Source organism: Peromyscus eremicus, chromosome 1, assembly GCF_949786415.1.
Source record: "Peromyscus eremicus chromosome 1, PerEre_H2_v1, whole genome shotgun sequence".
Taxonomy (NCBI): domain Eukaryota; kingdom Metazoa; phylum Chordata; class Mammalia; order Rodentia; family Cricetidae; genus Peromyscus; species Peromyscus eremicus.
The window spans coordinates 138451505-138472885 of NC_081416.1; positions in this window are offsets into that span (position 1 = coordinate 138451505).

Here is a 21381-nt window from a genome sequence, read left to right on the forward strand (position 1 = left end):
CATGTCCCGGGAGTTCAACAGTGGTTGTTACTCCTTATACTTCTGGATACTGGTCTCTAGAGCTCTGGATACGCTCGACAAGTACTCTACAGGTGTTCGACAATGTCATTCCAATAATTCAAGGAATTTTTATCAAAATATTCCCCTATCACCTATACCATCCTGTTCCAATAAACAGCAGTCATATTTTCATAACTTCAGTTCACAAGTTAGATTAATATTTGTTTGAAACAACATGTCCAGTTGTTTCAGATCAGTCTTTTCACAAGCAGCACAACTTTCTGATGCTCTCATGCTGAGATAAATTCTAAAATAGAGTAATGTGAATATCTTCCTTTATCAAGATAGTTTTGTATTTTGTAGATTCTCATGTTCCCATAAAAATTCCTGTGTTAATTTGTCAATCATTCCTAACATTATTGCCAAATATCATCAGGGATTTCCTTTCTTCATGTCATAACATGGAAGCTTTATGCAGTGACTACATCTACCGTCCTCTATGATATGAGATGGCCTTTCACACTGAGGATAGACACTATGTCATGAATCTTCTGTGACATGTCATTTAGTGTCATGGGAATTTATTCCTCATCACATTAAAAGTAACAATGAGACAACGAAATAAGCTTGGTCTTGAGATTTGGAGTGAGCAAAACAACTGACTTTTACTCCAATCTTAACTTCTCAAACCAGAATCTGTAAATGCTTGTTTAGTATGTGTAATTTTATAACATACTTATCCTTCCAGGCTAACACTTTACTTGTTGAGAAAATACCAGCTTATGTTAAACCTTTTGATTCTGCATAAAATAAAGCTATAGTGATTGAAAATGAACTAGGTAATTCTGGTAGAACTACAGGCCTCTCCCACATTTCAAAATTCCATGGACACTTAAACTCAAGGTTTCAGTGACTCCTGTGCTCAAAGTTCCAGCTACTATCCAAAAAAATGAAGGAGCTTAGGGAAAGGTCATTTAGAAGTTATGAAAAGAAATATGGTGCCTAAGGAAAAATTACTGTGTTCAGTAGAGAAGAAGTTTTCAATTTTTATTTCAGTATGAAATGTAATAGGTAATTGCTTGAGTAGAAGGATCCTATTCAGGCTTCCTTATAAAGCATACTTGACAATGTCATCTTTTCCTGCCATTCCAAAACATACCATGAATGCTAAAACTCAAATGAATATGTCTGATCAAGGATATGCTATGCTTCTATAAATATCATTTACCTCTTCAGTTGCTCTATGGTTCACAAGACTGAGAAAAATCTCTTAAGTTAAAGCTTTCATGGATTTTGAAGTGTGATGGATGTCACAGAGTAGTCTGAATATTCAGTGAAGTCTCCTGGCCCCTGTTACCCTGTGGAAATCTGCACTGGATAACTGCAGAGGCAGGAAGCACCATTTTCAGTGTTTACACTGTCCAGCTAGAAAACTGAAGGTTCTGGGAAGTGGTGGGGAGGAGGTGAAGCTGGACAGAAGGTTCAGTCTTTGGTTTCCCACTGTGAGGGCATGATGAGAAGAGTAGTGGTGACCCTCTCCATCTGATTTCCTTTGGCTCATCTTGAGTCTATTTAAACAAGCATCTGGAATTTTTCCACAGGTCTAAAACATACTACCAAGTCTTTCAACATGCAACCCACAGTGAAAATATTCACAACTTTTTTCCTGGCAATTTCAATCTTTTGTTACTTAATATTTTCTGAATTTCATATTGGTAACATATTTTCCATGTAGTATTTGGTGGGTAAAGCACAACGAATTTCTGTAGAACTATAACATAATAAGGTAATTTTCTATCCTGCTTCTTCAATATTGAAGATTTTCAACTATGTATATTGTAATAATCCAAAAACTTTAAACATTTTGGATAATATTGATGTTCTTTTTTTAGATGCTCTATTGTGGTTTTTTTTTTCTTAAGAAATTTTTATTTCTTTTACATACCAACCCTAGGTCCCCCTCTCTTCCCTTCTTCTGCCTCCTAGCATTCCCCCACCCCAACCAACCCAGTATTGTGCTTTGTTATTCTTCTTTTGTTTATCAACTGTATCTTTTTATTTGTAATTTTCCAACAAACTAGTTCAATACCAGACTTTTTTCATTTAATGTCAAACATTCCCATGGTCTCAAACACTCGTTATAAAACAACATTTAAAATTATCCTAGTTTCAAAGAACTTTCTCCCTTTCTTGAAACACTTACTGAAGGAACACAGCTGAATATCCTGACTTAATGTAGTCTATCCCTTTGAAATTTTTCTGAATCTTGGCCCCTAATTAGTTCTTTCATTTTCCAATTCAATTGCAACAAATGGTTTGAATTTTTTCTTGTCTTAGAAATGTATGAAGTAAACATTATCATGTGAAGTTCAACATGTTTTTAGTTACAAAGGGTCACCTGATAAGTAGTTAAATCATATGGGACATCAGTCTTTGTGAGCTAGATCAGAAAAACAATGTGAGATAACAACTAAGTGGAGCAGTCACAGAAAGGCTGAATGATTCCCCTTTAAAGTGTCATTTACCAATGAAGGCATTGAAGACACAAGTTAATACTTAATCTTGCTGAAACTTACTCATAGAAAAAAATTGCTAGAATATGTAACCTCAAAGTAATAACTGCTGTGATATTTTTTAGAGCTTTTATGATACCTCAAATCTCTGATTTAGGAAGAAAATGTTACAATATTAGACAAGGCAAGATAAAACAGCAGAAGTTAAGAAACGAATCGTTAAGACCTACTACCCTGATTATCTAATCTATCATTTGTTTATAAATTTTTAAATGTTTATCCATGTAAACTATCCTATCTTCATAGGAGAAAAATGAGCTAATGATGACTGAAAAGAGAGACAGGGAGAAAGACAGTAATAGAAACTCTCTCTGTGTCTATGATTCTTAACATTGAACAGCCAGTGCATTTCTCACATAAAATTCCTGCTGCTTTCTTCTCAAAAGCATGTTTGTATTATGGTGTACCATTGTGCTTTGTTCTGTTAGTGCTATACTTTCTTACTTTATTAAATTATAAGTTTATTTACTTGAATATTTGTCACTATTTCCATATCTGACCACGGTTATTGCTGTGTGCAGAATAGCATTATATATATATATATGTATATATATATATACATATATATATATATATACATATATATATGTGTGTGTGTGTGTGTGTGTAAATAAGAAAAGGTAAAGGATAGAGCTCCACTTTTTAAAACAAAGCAGGGATTTTAGAGACCACATTCTTGGTAATGAATATAAACAGATTTACCAAACACAGATAGGGAAAACTACACTCATAAGACAAAATAAATTAATCTGAATATGATTTTAGATAAGAAAATTGGTGAGGTAAAAATACTCTGTCTTACTTCAGTTCTTCAACAGTGGGTAATTGGTTGTCCTTTCTATAATACAAAATACCCACAGCAAGTAAGTCTAAATGGAAAGGAAAGATAGAAGATTCTGCCAGTTTACTCAAGGAACAATTTCCTTTCATTCCACTCACCTAATTTTAAATTTCTTCTTGGTGAAACAGAAAATGAGTGTTTGGATTTTGTTTAAATCCTCTGGTGTCTTAGTTGGGGTTTCTATTCCTATGAAAAAACACCATGACCATGGTACCTTTAATGAGGAAAGCATTTAATTGTAATGGCTTGCTGAAAACCAACTGCACAATCTCCAAACTCTGTTTCTCCATGTCTGATGTCAAAACCCTCTTCAGATCTTCAACTCCCTTCAGCTTTGTTGACTACAACATATTTCCTTCTCTTGGGCTGGTTCCATTCCCAGTTATCAGGGTTCCTCACTGGGTATCCTATGACTCTGGCATCTCTAACATCTTGGGTTTTCTGAGGCAATACAGGCTTCAACTTCACAGCTTCACCTAATGCTCTCTCTTGGCCTCCTTTCAGAGACACCCACTGACAAATGCTTGGCCTCAGTATTTTTCTTACGTGAGCAGGCAAACTCCATAACCACTTTTATCTATGCTTAACTCTAAAGCCAGAACCACATGCCCAAAGCTGCCAAGTTATGCTGTTTGTTGAAAATGGAACATGGCCTTCTCATTTAATTACATCTTCACTAGCTCTCTGTTTTCCATAGTTTTCTTTACTGCCTAAGCTTGGCTGTCCTGAAACTTGCTCTGCATACCAGGCAGGCCTCAAACTCAGCAATCCACCAGCCTCTGCCTTCTGGGTGTTGGATAAAAGGTGTGAACTTACTGACCTGGCTCTAAGCTTTCTTTACTTCCTTTTCAAAACTAGGCAAGTTAGCTGGGCAGGACCTTGCCTAGAGGTCATCACTACCTGTGTTCCATTTTTTTTTAATTCTTTTTTCCTATATTAAGAAATTTTTTATTCATTTTACATCACAACCATGAATCTCCCTCTCTTCCCTCCTCCTGCTCCATGCCCCTATTCCACCAACCCACCCCCATTCCCTCCTCCAAAAATAGTAAGGTCTCCCATGGGGAGGCAGCAAAGCCTGGTACATTCAGTTGAGGTAGGTTCAAACCCCTTTCCCTGAATCTAGGCTGTGCAAGATGTCTCACCCTAGGAAATGAGCACCAAATAACCAGCTGATGCATCTGAGATAGATTCTAATCTTACTGCCAGTGGTGCCTTAAGCACACCAAGCTACATAACTGTCTCAGTTATGCAGAAGCCCTAGTCCAGTCCCATACGGACTTACAGCTGTTGGTCTAAAGTTCATGAGTTATCACTAGATTGATTGGTTGTCTCTGTAGGTATCCACCTCATGCTCCTTGCTCATAGACACCTATTCCATCTCTTTGACTGGACTCCTGGAGCTGGGCCTGGTACTTGGCTGTAGATTTCTACGTCTTCTATCAGTTACTGGATAAAGGCTCTATGATGACAGTGTATTTACCAATCTGATTACCATGGTAAGCCAGCCCAGTCATCCTCTCCACTATTGCTAGTAGTATAAGATGGAATATATCTAAAAGGTATATTTCATTTCTTAATCCATTTATCTCCTTGAATACAGGATTTAGCTCCATTCCATTTCCTGGTGCTCTTTTTTACCTCAAAATTTACAGTTTGTAATTTACCTTGCTCAGCTTGCTCCTTTTCATTATAAATCCTCATTAGAGTTACCACTAATAACCACACTACACTGTCTATAGTAGGCTGTTTTGAGATTTCCTCTGCCAACAGAATTAATCCAAAACCCTTTAGTTTAGACTCAGGCAGAGTCTTTGAACAAAGGTAAAAACAGATGCTTTCTTCACCAAAATATCACAAGACCAGTCTCTAAGACATACTAACATTCTTCTCCTCCAAAACCTCTTAGTCCTCCAAGTTCATCAAAGCACTTCAGTACCATTGTCTTCCATGTTCCTAGTAGGATGGCCCATTATGCAGCACTGAAAGCATTCCACTACTTTCCTAACCCAAACTTCCAAACTTCCTAAAACAAAGCATGGTCAGGATTATTTTAGCAATACTCCAGTCCCGGGTAGCAACGTTTATCATAATAGTTTTTCTATTGCTGTGAAGAGACATTATAAACACAGCAACTCTTTTAAGGAAAACACTTACTTGTGGGGGCTGGCTTATATTGTCAGAGGTTCAAACCATTATCATCATGGTGGGGAGCATAGTGGCATGTTTGCGAAATAGCTGAAAGTTCTATTTTTTGTAGGCAACAGGAAGTCAACTATGACACTGGACAGTAACCTTAGCATAGGAAACCTCAAAGCTCACTGCCACAGTGACACACCTTTCCTCTAACAAGGCTATAGCCACTCCAATAAAGCTACACCTCCTAATAGTGCAACACCCTAGGAGATTGTTCGGGCCAATTACATTCAAACAAACACATCTAGGAAACGTGACCATTGATAATTGTACCTCTCAGCCCTCAAAATCTTCTTTATACACCAGACAGAGGCTATCACAGTTTTCCATAGTTGTTCAAAATGAAAAGATGTGCCCAACCCTAATCAGTGCATTAAGAATATGATGGCTATACACAATTCTCCAGGTTCTGCTGCAAGATTTCATGATTTCTAAACATAACAGGAAAGGTGCACCCATTAAATCTCAATGATACAGTTTCCGAAATAAACCCTCTACTCTGACTGTACCATTAGACATGTGAAGATGGATGGGGTAATTTCACAAGGCCTATTTCATATATAGCTATGGGAAATCAATGACTGCTATCACAGGGTAAATGAGTTTGCACCAGGGCTGAGGCCCTGGTCATTAGCCATAAACACAAGAATATATTATTCTATAAATTATATTGCATTATATCATATTATATACACACATTACATTATACTTTAAAAATTGCATTTAAAATTTTAAATGTGAATTATAAAATAACATGTTAAACATTCACAACTTCATGAATTTATATATATTTCATGAAATTAAAAGGGAAACGTTGGAAATAAGGGTTTCATGAGTAAAAGTTATAAAGATCAAGTGAGTAATGGTGATGTAAGCGAATAAAATGCATTATGTACATGCATGAAACTGTAAAAGAATAAGAAATAAAGACTAATGAAATGGCTCAGCAGATAAAGTTATTGGTGTTCAACCTTGACAATTTGAGTGTGATCCCTGGAACACATATAAAAGTGGATGTTGAAAACTAACTCTACAAAATTCTCCTCTGAACTTTATATATATTCAAAATATGAATACACACACACACACACACTCACACAATATAAAAATTAACTATACTGTGTGAAATTCACTGGTGGATTGCAAACACACAGGAGCTCTATCATTGAAGAGAGCAGACTCTCTATTACAAATAAACCTGTTATGAACATAGTTGAGCAAGTGCCATTGAGCATCATTTAGGTATATGCCCAAGATTGAGATAGCTAGCTAGCTCTTGTGGTAAACTGGTTTTTAGTTTTCTGAGAAACTGCCACACTAACTTCCAAAGGGGCTGTACAAATTTTCACTCCCACTAGCAACAGAGGAGTGTTTCCCTTACCCCACATCCTCTCCACTGTGAGATGTTGCTTGTGTTTTGATCTTAGCCATTCTGACAGGTATAAGATGAAATGTCAGAGTCATTTTGATTTGCATTTCCCTAATGGCTAAGGATGTTGAACATCTTCTTAAGTGCTTCTCAGCTATTTGAGATTCTTCTGTTGAGAATTATCTGCTTAGATCTGTACCCCACTTTTAGTTTGTTTGTTGATCTAGTTTGCTGAATTCTTTAAATACTTTAGAAATCAGAGCTCTGTCAGATGTAGAGTTGGTGAAGATTGTTCCCCTTTCTGTAGGCTGCTGTTTTATTCTATTAGTGGTGATCTTTGCCTTACAGAAACTTTTCAATTTCATGAGGTCTAATTTATTTATTGTCCATCTTTTTTTTCTTTTTTTTTTTTATTTTGCAATACAATTCAGTTCTACATATCAGCCACGGATTCCCTTGTTCTCCCCGCTTCTGCCCCCCTCACATTCCCCCACATTCCCCCCATTCCCACCTCCTGCAGGGTAAAGCCTCCCCCACGGATTGATATCAACCTGGTAGAATCAGTCCAGGCAGGTCTATTCCCCTCCTCCCAGGCCTAGCCAAGCAACCCTGCATAGGCCCCAGGTTACAAACAGCCATCTCATGCAATGAGCACAGGACCTGGTCCCACTGCCTGGATGCCTCCCAAACAGATCAAGCCAATCAACTGTCTCACCCATTCAGAGGGCCTGATCCAGTTGGTGACCCCTCAGCCATTGGTTCATAGTTCATGTGTTTCCATTCGTTTGGCTATTTGTCCCTGTGCTTTATCCAACCTTGGTCTCAACAATTTTCACTCATATAAACTCTCCTCATTCTCGCTAATTGGACTCCCAGAGCTCCACCCAGGGCCTAGCAATGGATCTCTGCATCCAGATCCCTCAGTAGTTGGATGGGGTTTCTAGCATGACAATTAGGATGTTTGGCCATCCCATCACCAGAGTAGGTCAGTTCGGACTGTCTCTCGACCATTGCCAGCAGTCTGTTGTGGAGGTATCTTTGTGGATTTCTGTGGGCCTCTCTAGCACTTTGCTTCTTCCTATTCTCATGTGGTCTTCATTTACCATGGTCTTCTATTCCTTGTTCTCCCTCTCTGTTGTTGATCCAGCTGGGATCTCCCACTCACCCAAGCTCTCTTTCCCTCCACCCTCGCCCTTCACTACCCCCACTCATGTCTAGGCTGTTCATGTAGATCTCTTCCATTACTCCGTCACTGGGTGATCCCCGTCTTTCTTAGGGTCCTGTTTTCCAGGTAGGCTCCCTGGTGATGTGAGTAGCAGTCCAGTCATCCTTGTTGCACATCTAGTATCCTGCTATGAGTGAGTATATACCATGTTTGTCTTTCTGAGTCTGGATTACCTCACTCAGGATGATTTTTTTCTAGATCCATCCATTTTCTTGCAAACCTCATGATGTCATTGTTTTTCTCTGCTGAGTAGTATCCCATTGTGTATATGTACCACATTTTATTTATCCATTCTTCAGTTGAAGGGCATCTAGGTTGTTTCCATGTTCTGGCTATTACAAACAATGCTCAGACCTAGAGGCCGGCCCCCAGCTCCCATTCTGCCCAAGACTTCCCTTCTGGACAAGAGCTCCCATACTGCCTGGGAGTTTCCATTTGGACAAGAGAGCTCCCATCTGGACAAGAGAGAAAGACTTCCTGAATCTGTCAGCTCTGTCTGAACCAAGCGCGCTGATAAGACCAAGAGCAAACCACAAGGAGATGGGCAGACATCAAGGCAGAAATACATACAACAAACCTAGCCATCCTCCAACATCTAGACCTGAACATCAAAAATTGGAAGAAGCAGAAGATAACAGCCTTATGAATAACATCATGAAGAAGGTAGAGGCTTGTGTAGAGGAAAAGACAAAAAAATGGGAAGAACGCTGTAAACAACTAGAGGAAAGGGTAAACAAATTAGAAGAAAACAATAAAGTCCTGAAAGAAAACAATAAAGTACTGAAAGAAAATCAAGCAAAAGCAATGAAACAAATGAAGGAAACAGTCCAAGACCTGAAAAGAGAAATGGAAAAAATGAAGAAGACACAAACAGAGGGAATGCTGGAAATAGAAAATCTGAGTAAACAATTGGGAACTTCAGATGCAAGTGTAACCAACAGAATGCAAGAGACGGAAGAGAGGATCTCTGGCTTTGAAGATACAGTAGAAGAAATAGATTCATCAGTCAAAGAAAACACTAAAGCCAACAAAGTCATGAACCAAATGTCCACAAAATTTGGGACACCATGAAAAGACCAAACCTACGAATAATAGGGGTAGAAGAAGGAGAAGAATACCAACTTAAGGGCACAGAAAATATATTCAACAAGATCATAGAAGAAAACTTTCCCAACTTAAAGAAGGTAATTGTCCGTCTTAGTGCTTGTGCTATTGATGTTCTGTTCAGCAAGTTGTCTTCTATGCAAATGTGTCCTAAAAGGAAATGGAGAGGGAGGAGTGGATTGGTGTTTAGAAACAGAGGGGAATGGGGGAAGCAATAGCAGAGGAAGAGTGATGGGAAACTGCAGCCTGGATGTAAAATAAATAAATTTATTTAAGTACTATATTGAATAAATATGGGGAGAATGGATAGCCCTGTCTTGTTCCTGATTTTAGTGGAATCACTTTGATGTTGGCTGTGGTACCTATGAACCGGGCATTGGTGGCACATTCCTTTAATCCTAGCACTCAGGAGGCAGAGGCAGGTGGCTCTCTGTGAGTTCAAAGCCAGCTTGGGCTACAGAGTGAATTCCACGAAAAGGCACAAAGCTACACAGTGAAACCCTGTCTCAAAAAAAACAAACAAACAAACAAACAAACAAATCATCCTTCAACTCTGTCTTTGGTAATGAGCCCTGAAACTTGAGGGAATAAGTATGCTAAAGATATCTCATTTAGAATGTAACATTCAGTAATTTCTTAATCTCTGCACGTTGATTTGTTGTGGGCATCTTTGTTAATCACTTTGTGTGTCAAAAGAACCTTCTCTGATGAGGACTGAAGAACACACTAATCTATGGATATAACAATGAGACACTGGAGCTTGTATAACACTCTGCTACTTAGCAGGGTAATAAGAGTACACTGTCCTTTAGAGTCTATTATCTCTCTAGTAACATATATTGTCAGTTTGTGTGTGTGTTACACTTGAGGATCACAAGTGAGGAGTGGGCATGTCAGCAGAATGGCCAGTGTGTGGAAAGGCAGAGTGTCCTTTGCATAAAGAAATACAATCTACAGTGGTACAAAAGAATACTTTTCTATGATCTTATCAGGTGATCTACTTTAAACATTGTGAACATGCTTCGGTGTTATGTATTTCTTGTTTATTAGTATGTTTATTTTTGAAATGTCCTTATACGATAATAGGCTGATGGGTTGTGAAATATGTAATTTTGATATTTCATCTATTTTATGTTTATAAGATATGCAAATGGTATGGCAAATTTGTCTTCAGGTACCTCTGACAGAGAAATCCACCTGGGTGTGTCCCTTTTTTGTTTGTTTGTTGGGGGTTTGGGATATTTTTTGTAATTATATTTTGTTTTTCATTTCAAAATAGTGTTGGTATTAATTTTTTCCCCTTTATTGATAATTGATCCTTTTCTAATAAATGATGATAACATTGTTCCTTCCGTTTCCTCCTCCCAGTTCTTTCCCACCTCCCCATGTCTGGGTCCATTTTCATGCTGTAATTGGAGTCTGTGTTGACATCCATGGCCCCAATTACCACAGGAGGTCATAGGAACTATAGATGTTGAAATCTGAGGGCTGTGCTGAGAGAGCCCTACTATTCAATGGCCCTGAGATGGCCAGCCCTGCACCTGACTAGGCTCTGCAGCAGAAGAGCTGGCCCCATCCTTCATAGGAAAGCCTGAACCAACACTCAGGAGATATGTTCTCACTCCCCACCATTGGGATGTGAGACCCAGCTCCACCACTCACCTGAGGGGGGCAGTCCCAGTGGCAGCTTAAATACCACCCAGGCCTTGAGTTGTCCCACCCTAACATCTACCCCATCCATATCCCAGGCTTTGGGTTGGCCTACCCTAACATCTACCTCATCTATGACCTGATGGAGCATGTGAAGGGACTGGTCCTGCAGAATGATAGCCGCAGAGTCTCCATGGCACTGCAACAGCATATCCAAGAGGAGTTTTGGCGAGGGCCCAATGATGATTGTGTGCCAGAGGACAGAAGCCTTGAAGCAGACCAATGACTCATTGCAATAAAAAAGGGTCTATTGTGTGACACACAACTGCTCCCAGTGTCACTCAGATGAACGAAGAGGTGTTGGAGAGACAGGAAATATGGAGGAGGTGGTGGGTTTTTTTCTTTATTTAGTTTAGTTTTTAATGAATTATGGGGGATCTTTTGAGGAACATGCTACAAGAATGAGGCACAGATATGTAGGGACTGGGAAGTAAATGGGATTGGGGTGCATGTTGTGAAATTCCCAAAGAATCAAGAATTTTGTTATATTTTTAAAAAAGAAAAAATCATTATCTTTTCTCTTCACATAGCCTTAATAGAATTTTCTACCACTATGAAGCCTAGCCACCAAAGACAGTCTCCTGCTTAATTCAAGGTTGATTTCTCCATGTCCAGCAAATAAAATGTGTTATGATTTCAACAACATGGATTTACCCTGAACATTTGCAATAATCAGTATAGTTTTAGACGATTTCTGAACTTCCTGACCAATAATTCCTGAGAAAGTAGCCCCTGTTCTCACGAAGATTTTCATTAATAACTCATGTCTCCTGGGAGTAACATTTTCACTAATGGTAGGTATTTCTGTTTAAACCCCATTAATATATATATATATATATATATATATATATATATATATATATATATATGCAGGCTATATATTAGAGTTTCAAAAGGATTCTTCATACATTCTTAGTTTTACTGAATAGTCAACTAGCTTTCAGCTAGTTAAACATTTAGCTTCCAGTATTCCTTTTATATTCTTTTATATCACGAATGGTCTAATATGCTCACTATTATTTGAACTAGTATATAAGCAAACATATAATTTCTCAGGTTTCATCTTCATGGACACTTCATTTCAATTAAATATTGCTGTGGTTCCTCATTTTCCATACCCGATCACACCACTATACATATAACCCTTCTGCCTCTGAAATTCCCTTTTTAATTAATTTCCCAAGTATTATACTACTACTCCTCTGGAAATGCATCCCTCAATGACAATGACAAATGTATAGTTTCCTATTTTTCATTTGGTTTCCATATGAGCATACATAACAAAAGACATTAAGAAGGACCCTGTTGTGGGATAAATCTTGGAGCATTAGTCTTTTGAGGTTTGGTTTCCAACACTAACTGTTTTTGTTTCTTTTAACTTCCATCCATTCACCTGCAAATTTCATGATTTTTTTTAAATTTTTTGGCTACTGAACATTATTTCCTTGTGTAGATACACCACATATCTTTTTAAAATTAATGTATGAAAAGCAATACTTGATAGTGTGTGCATGTGTGTGCGCGCACACACACACACACACACACACGCTCCCACAACACTCAGGAAAAGTCAGTGGACAAACCTTCACAAATCAATTTTCCCCTTTAACTGTTCGGGTTACAAGGTTTTCACACTTACACTACTCAGGCATTTTTCTGGAGAGAGAAGACAGAAAAAGAGTTCTTATTTTCATATACAACTTATGTATATGTGTTGGAACCATACTGTGATCATACCTGTGTATGATGAATTGTCATCTAGGCAGCATAGTGAGCAGTTATGTTTTCTGACACATTGGTTATCTTTGTGTTGTTGAACCTCAGTTACTCCCCAGTCACAATGGCTGGTGTATGACACTGAAATCTCAAATCTTCAAATACAATCAGGAAGAAGAGGGAATAGGTAATAAATAGTAAACATTGAGAAGAAATAAGGATGCATAAGACTTTTCATCTTAAAACCCACCACCTGTGATGTACTTCCTGTAGTAAGGCTACACCACCTAAACCTCACCAAACAGATCCACCACCTGAGAACCAAGTATTCAAACACCAGGATCTGAGGGAAATATTTCTTACACAAACTTTCTCAACTCCTCCCTATCCTGTTACACCTGCCAATCCAGTTCAACCCCTCTAATAGGCTCCAGGCAAAATATCATGGTCCTTGCCTTTCCATGGACGAATCTAGCAGCTAAAAAGGCCTAGGACTGGGTAAGTAATATCTGCCCTCAGCTTGACTTCTTACAGGAGATAAATGAACACTGAACATTCTATGGGAGATAATTGCCTACTCATAGAAAAACTTAAGTTGTAAAAACAAATTTTCAACAAATAATGTTCTCATTATGTAGTCATGATTGATCTGGGCTCAGTATATAAAACTAACTGGTCTTCACTTCATAGAGACTCTCCTCTGTCTTCCCTATGTTGAGATTGAAACCATATGCACCTAAACTGAACCTCAAACTTTACCTTTATCGCCTGCATTATTTAGCATTTATGTCATCTATAAAATGCTGCTTAAGCTTAAAAGTTTCCCAGAAGCTTAGTAGTACAGAATTTGGCTTTTTCATAACATTTTCCCGGGCATTCAATGTTCAGTACATATCTCACATTTATCTGTGCATGAACCCAGAGAGACACTTTGCCTGAGCCAGTCCCTGGTGCCATAATGGTTGATTTGTCACTTTATGAACTGAATTCCCATGCTAGTCTAAACCCTTTGAACATGCTCATATGTATCTACAGTCCACTCAGTAATACTTGTTCTTCCTCCATTGTCTTATATTCCTTTGATATTGATAGGGACATCTAATACCACCTTCCACATGCTCAGTTACTGCAGGAAGACTTGTTCTTCTGTTGCATTCCACTAACTCATCCTCTTGGGTGTGGTGATATTGTGTTCCCCAATATATTTTACATCCTAATAAACTTATCTGGGGTCAGAGAACAAAACAGCCACCAGAAAATGGTGGCACTCACACCTTTAATCCTAGCATTCCAGAGGCAGAAATCCATCTGGATCTCTGTGAGTTCAAAGCCACACTGGAAACAGCCATGCATGGTGACTCACGCCTTTAATCCCAGGAAGTGATGGCAGAAAACAGAAAGGTATATAAGGTGTGAGGACCAGGAACTAGGCTGGTTAAGCTTTTAGGCTTTGAACAACAGTTCAGCTGAGATCTGTTTGGATGAGGACTCAGAGGCTTCAAGTCTGAGGAAACAGGATCAACTGAAAAATTGATGAAGTGAGGAAGCTGTGGCTTGTTCTGCTTCTCTGATCCTTCAGCGTTCACCTCAATAACTTTGTTTTTATTAATAAGAACTTTTAAGATTCGTGCAACACATGGGGACTTTGTATTGCAATAACTAAATGAATCTAATATTTCCTATGATGGAGCAATTTTTTAACATAAGTTGTACAGCTTTTGTGTTAAAGAGGGATAATTATTATATTACTTGGTTTCCTAATTCCACAGCATTAAGAAGGACTTTATCCAGTACCATGGCACCTAGCATCAGGAGGCAAGGTTTAAGAAACTCTTTCCTGTAGTATTTATAAGTTCCCGACATTTGGAGGTGTGGTCATGCAAACCTTTAATCATATCACTTGAGTAACAGAGGAAAGTGGCTCTCTGTGACTAAAATGCCACCCTGGTTTGCATTGCAACTTACAGACCAGCCAGATCTACACAATGACTTCATGTCTAAAAACAGCAACAAAAACAATATTAACACACACACAAAAAAAAAATCTTCATCAATTTAAGCAATTCTGATGCAGAAAGTTCACTGTCATAGTTTCCTTTACTGGGCCATCTTTGGGGCCCTGAATATGTAAAGAATCATATATTTTCCCTTTCTGTTTAGTAACTGTTGAACCTGAGTAAAATATTTTATCATTTCTAACTCACTTTATCTCTCTTCACTGCATGATTCTTTGTATGGGTTGCAAGTCTTTGGCCCCAAGAAAGTGATCTTTAGTAAAATTAGAATGGTATTCTCTTTTCCTTATACACTTAAGCCTATTCAAAATGACCCATTGAGGTCAGATACACACTTTTATTCCCAGGATTCAAAGAGACAAGCAGGTAGATCTCTCTGCATTTGAGGCCAGCCTAAACTACATAGCTACACAGTGTCCTCACTCAGAAAGGACTACATAGTAAGAACCTGTAAAAAGGAATAACAAAAACAGTCAAGTCAACATCCCATCCCATCCTTCATTTTTACATGCTTGCCAAATCACAGGATGAATTCATATTCATGTCTTTTCCTCAGAGTAACTCATCTCTTGCAGAGCAAATAATTTCTTTTCTTTCTTTCTTTCTTTTTTTTTTGGGGGGGTGGTTTCGAGACAGGGTGTCTCTGTGTAGCTTTTTGCCTTTCCTGGAAATCACTCTGTAGCCCAGGCAGGCCTCAAACTCACAGAGATCTGCCTGCCTCTGCCTCCTGAGTGCTGGGATTAAAGGTGTACAACTCAGCATGGCTAGATATCATAATGTCCCAGATAAAGGCCACTCAACAGCTTCCACACTTGAATATCATCATAATCAATATGCACTACATTTTATGGATGGTGTTGTGAAATTTAGTTCATCAATAATTTTAGGGATATCTCCACCCTTACCAGATGGATCCTATTCATTATGGAGGCATGCCATAGAATACAATATATAGGCAGATATCCACACTGGGATTGTCCCTAAGGACATTCCATTCTCAGTTGTCTTAAACACAATGGCACACCATGACACCCATGAGAAGGAACATATTCTCTCCAATATAGCAAAAAGGCAAATCATCTCATGGCACTTGGGGGTAGGCAGCTATCAGAAATTGTCCCATGGACATGCCATCCTCAATTATATCAGCACTGCTTGCATGCTTGGTTCCCCACATAGAGGCCATGGAACCACTTATCTTTGATATCAGTCACTGTACATGCTCCAATTTTGTTGCATGAATTGCTGTGTGCAATAATTTATGCCTGAATTATCCACACTACACTCTCAATGAGTGTTATTCTACACATTTTAGATTTATTTATATTGTTTCAAATATCAGGAATTTTTTTCTTTTCTACTGTGGAAAGAGGAAGGAGAAACATGAAATTAGGTGGGTAGGAAGATGGAGAGCATCTAGAATTTTTTAGGATGATAAGAATAACATCAAAATATATTGCATGACTAAATAAAGTGCTGAACAAGGATGATAGCACTGGAAGTTCCAAACTGGATAGGCAGCTGTGGATAGCTGGGAGTAGGAGCAGTGATCTCCCCAGGAAAAGTACATCAGTTCATTGTGCAATGCCAAATGGTCAGCCATGAAGACATACATACAAGTAAAATTGTACAGACTGCACAGGTTATATATATGAATATGCATGTGTATAAATATATGTATATATAAACGTACATGCAGTAACTTATGTAGGGAAAAAAGAGCTCATTAATTAGAAGGAGAGAGTGGAGGGTTATGAAGGAGAATTTGGAGGAAAGGAATGAAAAAAATGTATTTACTGCATACACTAAAAATATTTTAAATATATTTTTATAAAGAAATACTTATTCATCAAAGGAGTAATGAGTATTTAAGGCCATAAAAGATGGGTCAGCTAGTAAAAGTTCTTGCTGCTAACTTAGTCAACTTGAATTTAATACCAGGAATCCATGTGATGGAAGGAGAGAAATGCCTATTTTAATTAGCCCTTTGACCTCCACACATGAAAGAAAAAATGTGTGTATTCATCTCTCCCTCTCTCCCTCTGTCTCTATCTCTCCCTCTGTCTCTGTCTCTGTCTCTGTCTGTCTGTCTCTCTGTCTCTGTCTCTGTGTGTGTGTGTGTGTGTGTGCTAATGCACACATAACAAATGAATGTATAATTTTAAAATTAAATAATTTGATGTGTTGTCAAATTGTGTTTCTGTGTGTGCATACAATATGCAATAAGTCTTTGACTGGTATATCAACATTGATTTTATTTGGTTGGGCGGTTTGGTTTTTCAAGAAGGGTTTCTTGGTGTTGGCTTGGCTGTCCTGAATCTCTCTCTGGACCAGGCTGGCCTCAAACTCTTGGAGATCCACTGGACTCTGCCTCTCTGGTTCTGAGGATTAAAATCATTTGCCACAACACTCAGCTGAAATTGATTTTAAGTCTGTTAAATATTTTGTTTTATTTTTTCTTCCTTCCTTCCTTTCTTTTTTATTTAAACAGAGTCATATGTCACAGGTTGGCCTGGAAATTATGTTGTACCAAGAATAATCTTGTACTCCTGATCCCTGGGCTACCAACACTTGAATGCTTGCATTAGAGGTGTGCATCACTCCTGTTTATGCAGTTTTAACATAAGACCCAGGCTTTTGTGCATGCTAAGCGAGAACTCTTCCTGCTATACACGTGCATCTCACTGGGTATTTTAACCACATTTAAGGCTACAAATCATATCATACCTAGCAGTGGATGGAAAACATAAAGTAAACTCAATGTATTTCTGTATATTTTTGTCTGCTATAGCTTTGCCTGGGATTTTTTGGTATTGCTGGTCTTTTGCCTATGTATGATGGTGTTTGATTTTCTGTTTTTATGGGTGCTGTTGTTTTTGTGATTCTCCTATTTTTAAAAAAATATTCATGTAATTTTATTCATTTGATTTTTGTTATAAGAATAGAAAAAAAGAAAGGGTATGAAGTTAGGTAGGAAGACATTTGGGAAAAATCTAGTAGGACTTTGAAAAGAGGAAATTCTGATCCGAATATATCGGTGAAAGATTATTTTCAATAGTAATTTTTTATGTATACATACATAGTAAATTTATATATATACACATACATGTATATGTATATATAGTATCTGACTTCCTTCTTGCCTGGAACATAACAGGCTCTTCTATCCAACTTCTCTTATGACTCACAAGATCAAAGGAAAAAATCTTTAGATTTCTATTTTTATATTTCAGTCTTTTATCACCTTCTGAGAACATACCCATGACTCAAAATCAACTGTAAATACAAGTGAGCTGTCCTAGTAACAGCACACAGTATTCTGACAATGTTTCTAATGCATGTCACTTTTTGTAGCATGTTTCTTTAATTTATATTGAGGTATTTTTCGTTCTCAAAAATATTTTGAAATGACCCTGTATACACTTTAAATAATAAAAATAATCCTAATCTACAAATAGGGAAATAATAGCCTCTCATTAAACATCTTTCTCTTCTGAATGCCTGCAGAGAAAATCTCCTAATTTACTTAGATGAACTCTTCATGTAGTACAAGAGTCAAATTTATTCATGACCTTCATAAAAATATAGTTTTTCAAATTATAAAAAATTACAGTTCTTTTAATCAGGAGAGACTCATTTATTATATTCCCTAAGAAATCCATTTGTCAGTACCTGCATTTTAAACCAAAACTTCAGGCAACAAAACAATAAAATATTTAAGTATTAAGAGAATCAAAACAAAAATAATTTACTGAGTTCAACTAATTACATTACTTGTTGCCATTGACAGTAATATGTTAAGATAGAATATATTATTTTGTGAATCTTTATGGTATACTCAAAATTGTGCATACTTTAGAGTAACATTGACACTCTTTAGAGTTATTCATTTTATTCTGTGTATATGAGTGTGTTGGTGGCATGTATCTATATGTATCATATGTATACCAGGTTAATGCCAAGTTCCTTTTTTCACTCTTTTTTTATTTATTCTTTTTGTCTTTCATATCATGCATCCAAATCCCACAAATCTCCTATCTGCTCTCATCATCAGCCTTCTGCCATACAACCTCTCCCCTCAAAAATAAGACAAGAAATAATTTAAGATAAAAAAAAAAAGGGAAGAAAGGGAAAATCCCAATGTGGAAGCTGCAGTGTGACACACAGAGAGTGACATAGTAAACCCCTTTATCCATACATCCTTACATGCAATACTTCATTGTAAAGAATCATTGGATTGGTTCAACACCCCTAGTCTCTGCTACTCTATCAGCACTGGGCTGTCACTGGGACTCTTCCTGAGCATCCTGTTGCTATCCTGTGTCATGGTGATCCTTAACTCTGGGTCTACAGGACTATCCCACCACTCCCTGTGCTCCAGCAGATCACAGATGGAATGGATGTTGGGATGGGCCAACACTTAACATTGGTTTTGGTCTTGGGTAGTTAAGGGTTGGTCAGCCCGCCAGCGCTCCCTTGTCTTTATCACTAGGGTGAGTTCTTCAACATTGCCCTGGCTAGTTCACCCCTTGCAGTGATGAGCAAGGGGTGGGGTCAGTTCTCCCACTTTTACATCCTCAGGTTAGGTTCTCCCACACCTACACCTTCAGCAACAGCTCTACTGTGTTGCCCAGTCGAGGTGTAGGGGCTACTCTCTGAAGTTCTGCAGCTGATTGGGGGCAGAACCACCTCTCCTGCTCTTATAACCTTAGTGCCAGCTATTCTACCTGAGGCAGAAGATAGGGTTGTTTAGGGGCGCATGAGTGGTACATCTCCCCCATCCATACCACCACACGATAGATGAGTAGTGGGGACAGTTCTCCCATCTGCCTCACACACTGAATGGGGCAGGGTGTTGGGGGAGGTCTCTTCACTACTCATGTTGTCAAATGACAGATGAGTACTGGGACAGATCTTCATTATTCACAAGGTAAGGGCTGGCTGACGCACACATCTTACTAACCAGGTTGGCACTATTGTCACACAGAGGTTTTTTTGTTTAGTTGGTTGGTTTTGGTTTTTTGAGATAGGATTTCTTTATGTAATTTTGGTGCCTGAACTGGATCTCACTCTGTAGACCAGGCTGGCCTAGTACTCACAGAGCCCTGCTTGGCTCTGATCTCCCAAGTGCTGGGATTAAAGGCGTGTGCCACCACCACCTGGCTGTCACACAGAGTTTTTAAGAGGCATCAAATCCTCTGGAAGTGATGCACTGAAAACCTGTACCTAAGTGCTAAAAACCAAAGCTGGGACCTCTATAAGAGAAACAAATACTCCTAACTATCAAGCCATCTCTCCATACACAGCAACCTCTATATTCTTTTTTTGTTTTGTTTTGTTTTTTTTCTTTTATTTATTTATTTTTTTTATTTTGCAATACAATTCAGTTCTACATATCAGCCACAGATTCCCTTGTTCTCCCCCCTCCCGCTCCCCTCACCTTCCTCCCAGGCCGCCCCCCATTCCCATCTCCTCCAGGGCAAAGCCTTCTCCACAGACTGAGATCAACCTGGTAGACTCAGTCCAGGTAGGTCCATTCCCCTCCTCCCAGGCCGAGCCAAGAGACCCTGCATAGGCCCCAGGTTTCAAACAGCCGACTCATGCAATGAGCACAGGACCCAGTCCCACTGCCTGGATGCTTCCCAAACAGATCAGGCCAATCAACTGTCACACCCACTCAGAGGGCCTGATCCAGTTGGTGACCCCTCAGCCATTGAATCATATTTCATGTGTTTCCATTCGTTTGGCTATTTGTCTCTGTGCTTTATCCAACCTTGGTCTCAACAATTCTCGCTCATATAAACCCTTCTCATTCTCGCTAATTGGACTCCCCGAGATCCACTTGGGGCCTAGTCATGGATCTCTGCATCCAGATCCCTCAGTAGTTGGATGAGGTTTCTAGCACGACATTTAGGGTGTTTGGCCATCCCATCACCAGAGTAGGTCACTTCGGACTGTCTCTCGACCATTGCCAGCAGTCTGTTGTGGAGGTATCTTTGTGGATTTCTGTGGGCCTCTCTAGCACTTTGCTTCTTCCTATTCTCATGTGGTCTTCATTTACCATGGTCTCCTATTCCTCGTACTCCCTCTCTGTTGTTGATCCAGCTGGGATCTCCCGCTCACCCAAGCTCTCTTTCACTCGACCCTCACCCTTCACTACCCCCACTCTTGTCCAGGCTGTTCATGTAGATCTCATTCCATTTCTGTCATTGGGCGATCCCCGTGTCTTTCTTGGGTTCCTGTTTTCCAGGTAGCCTCCCTGGTGATGTGAGTAGCAGTCCAGTCATCCTTGTTCCACATCTAGTATCCTGCTATGAGTGAGTATATACCATGTTTGTCTTTCTGAGTCTGGGATACCTCACTCAGGAAGGTTTTTTTTAGATCCATCCATTTGTCTGCAAACCTCATGATGTCATTGTTTTTCTCTGCTGAGTAGTATTCCATTGTGTATATGTACCACATTTTGTTTATCCATTCTTCAGTTGAAGGGCATCTAGGTTGTTTCCATGTTCTGGCTATTACAAACAATGCTGATATGAACAAAGCAGAACAAGTGTTCTTGTGGTGTGGTTGAACATTCCTTGGGTATATGCCCAAGAGTGGTATAGCTGGATCTTGGGGGAGATGGATTC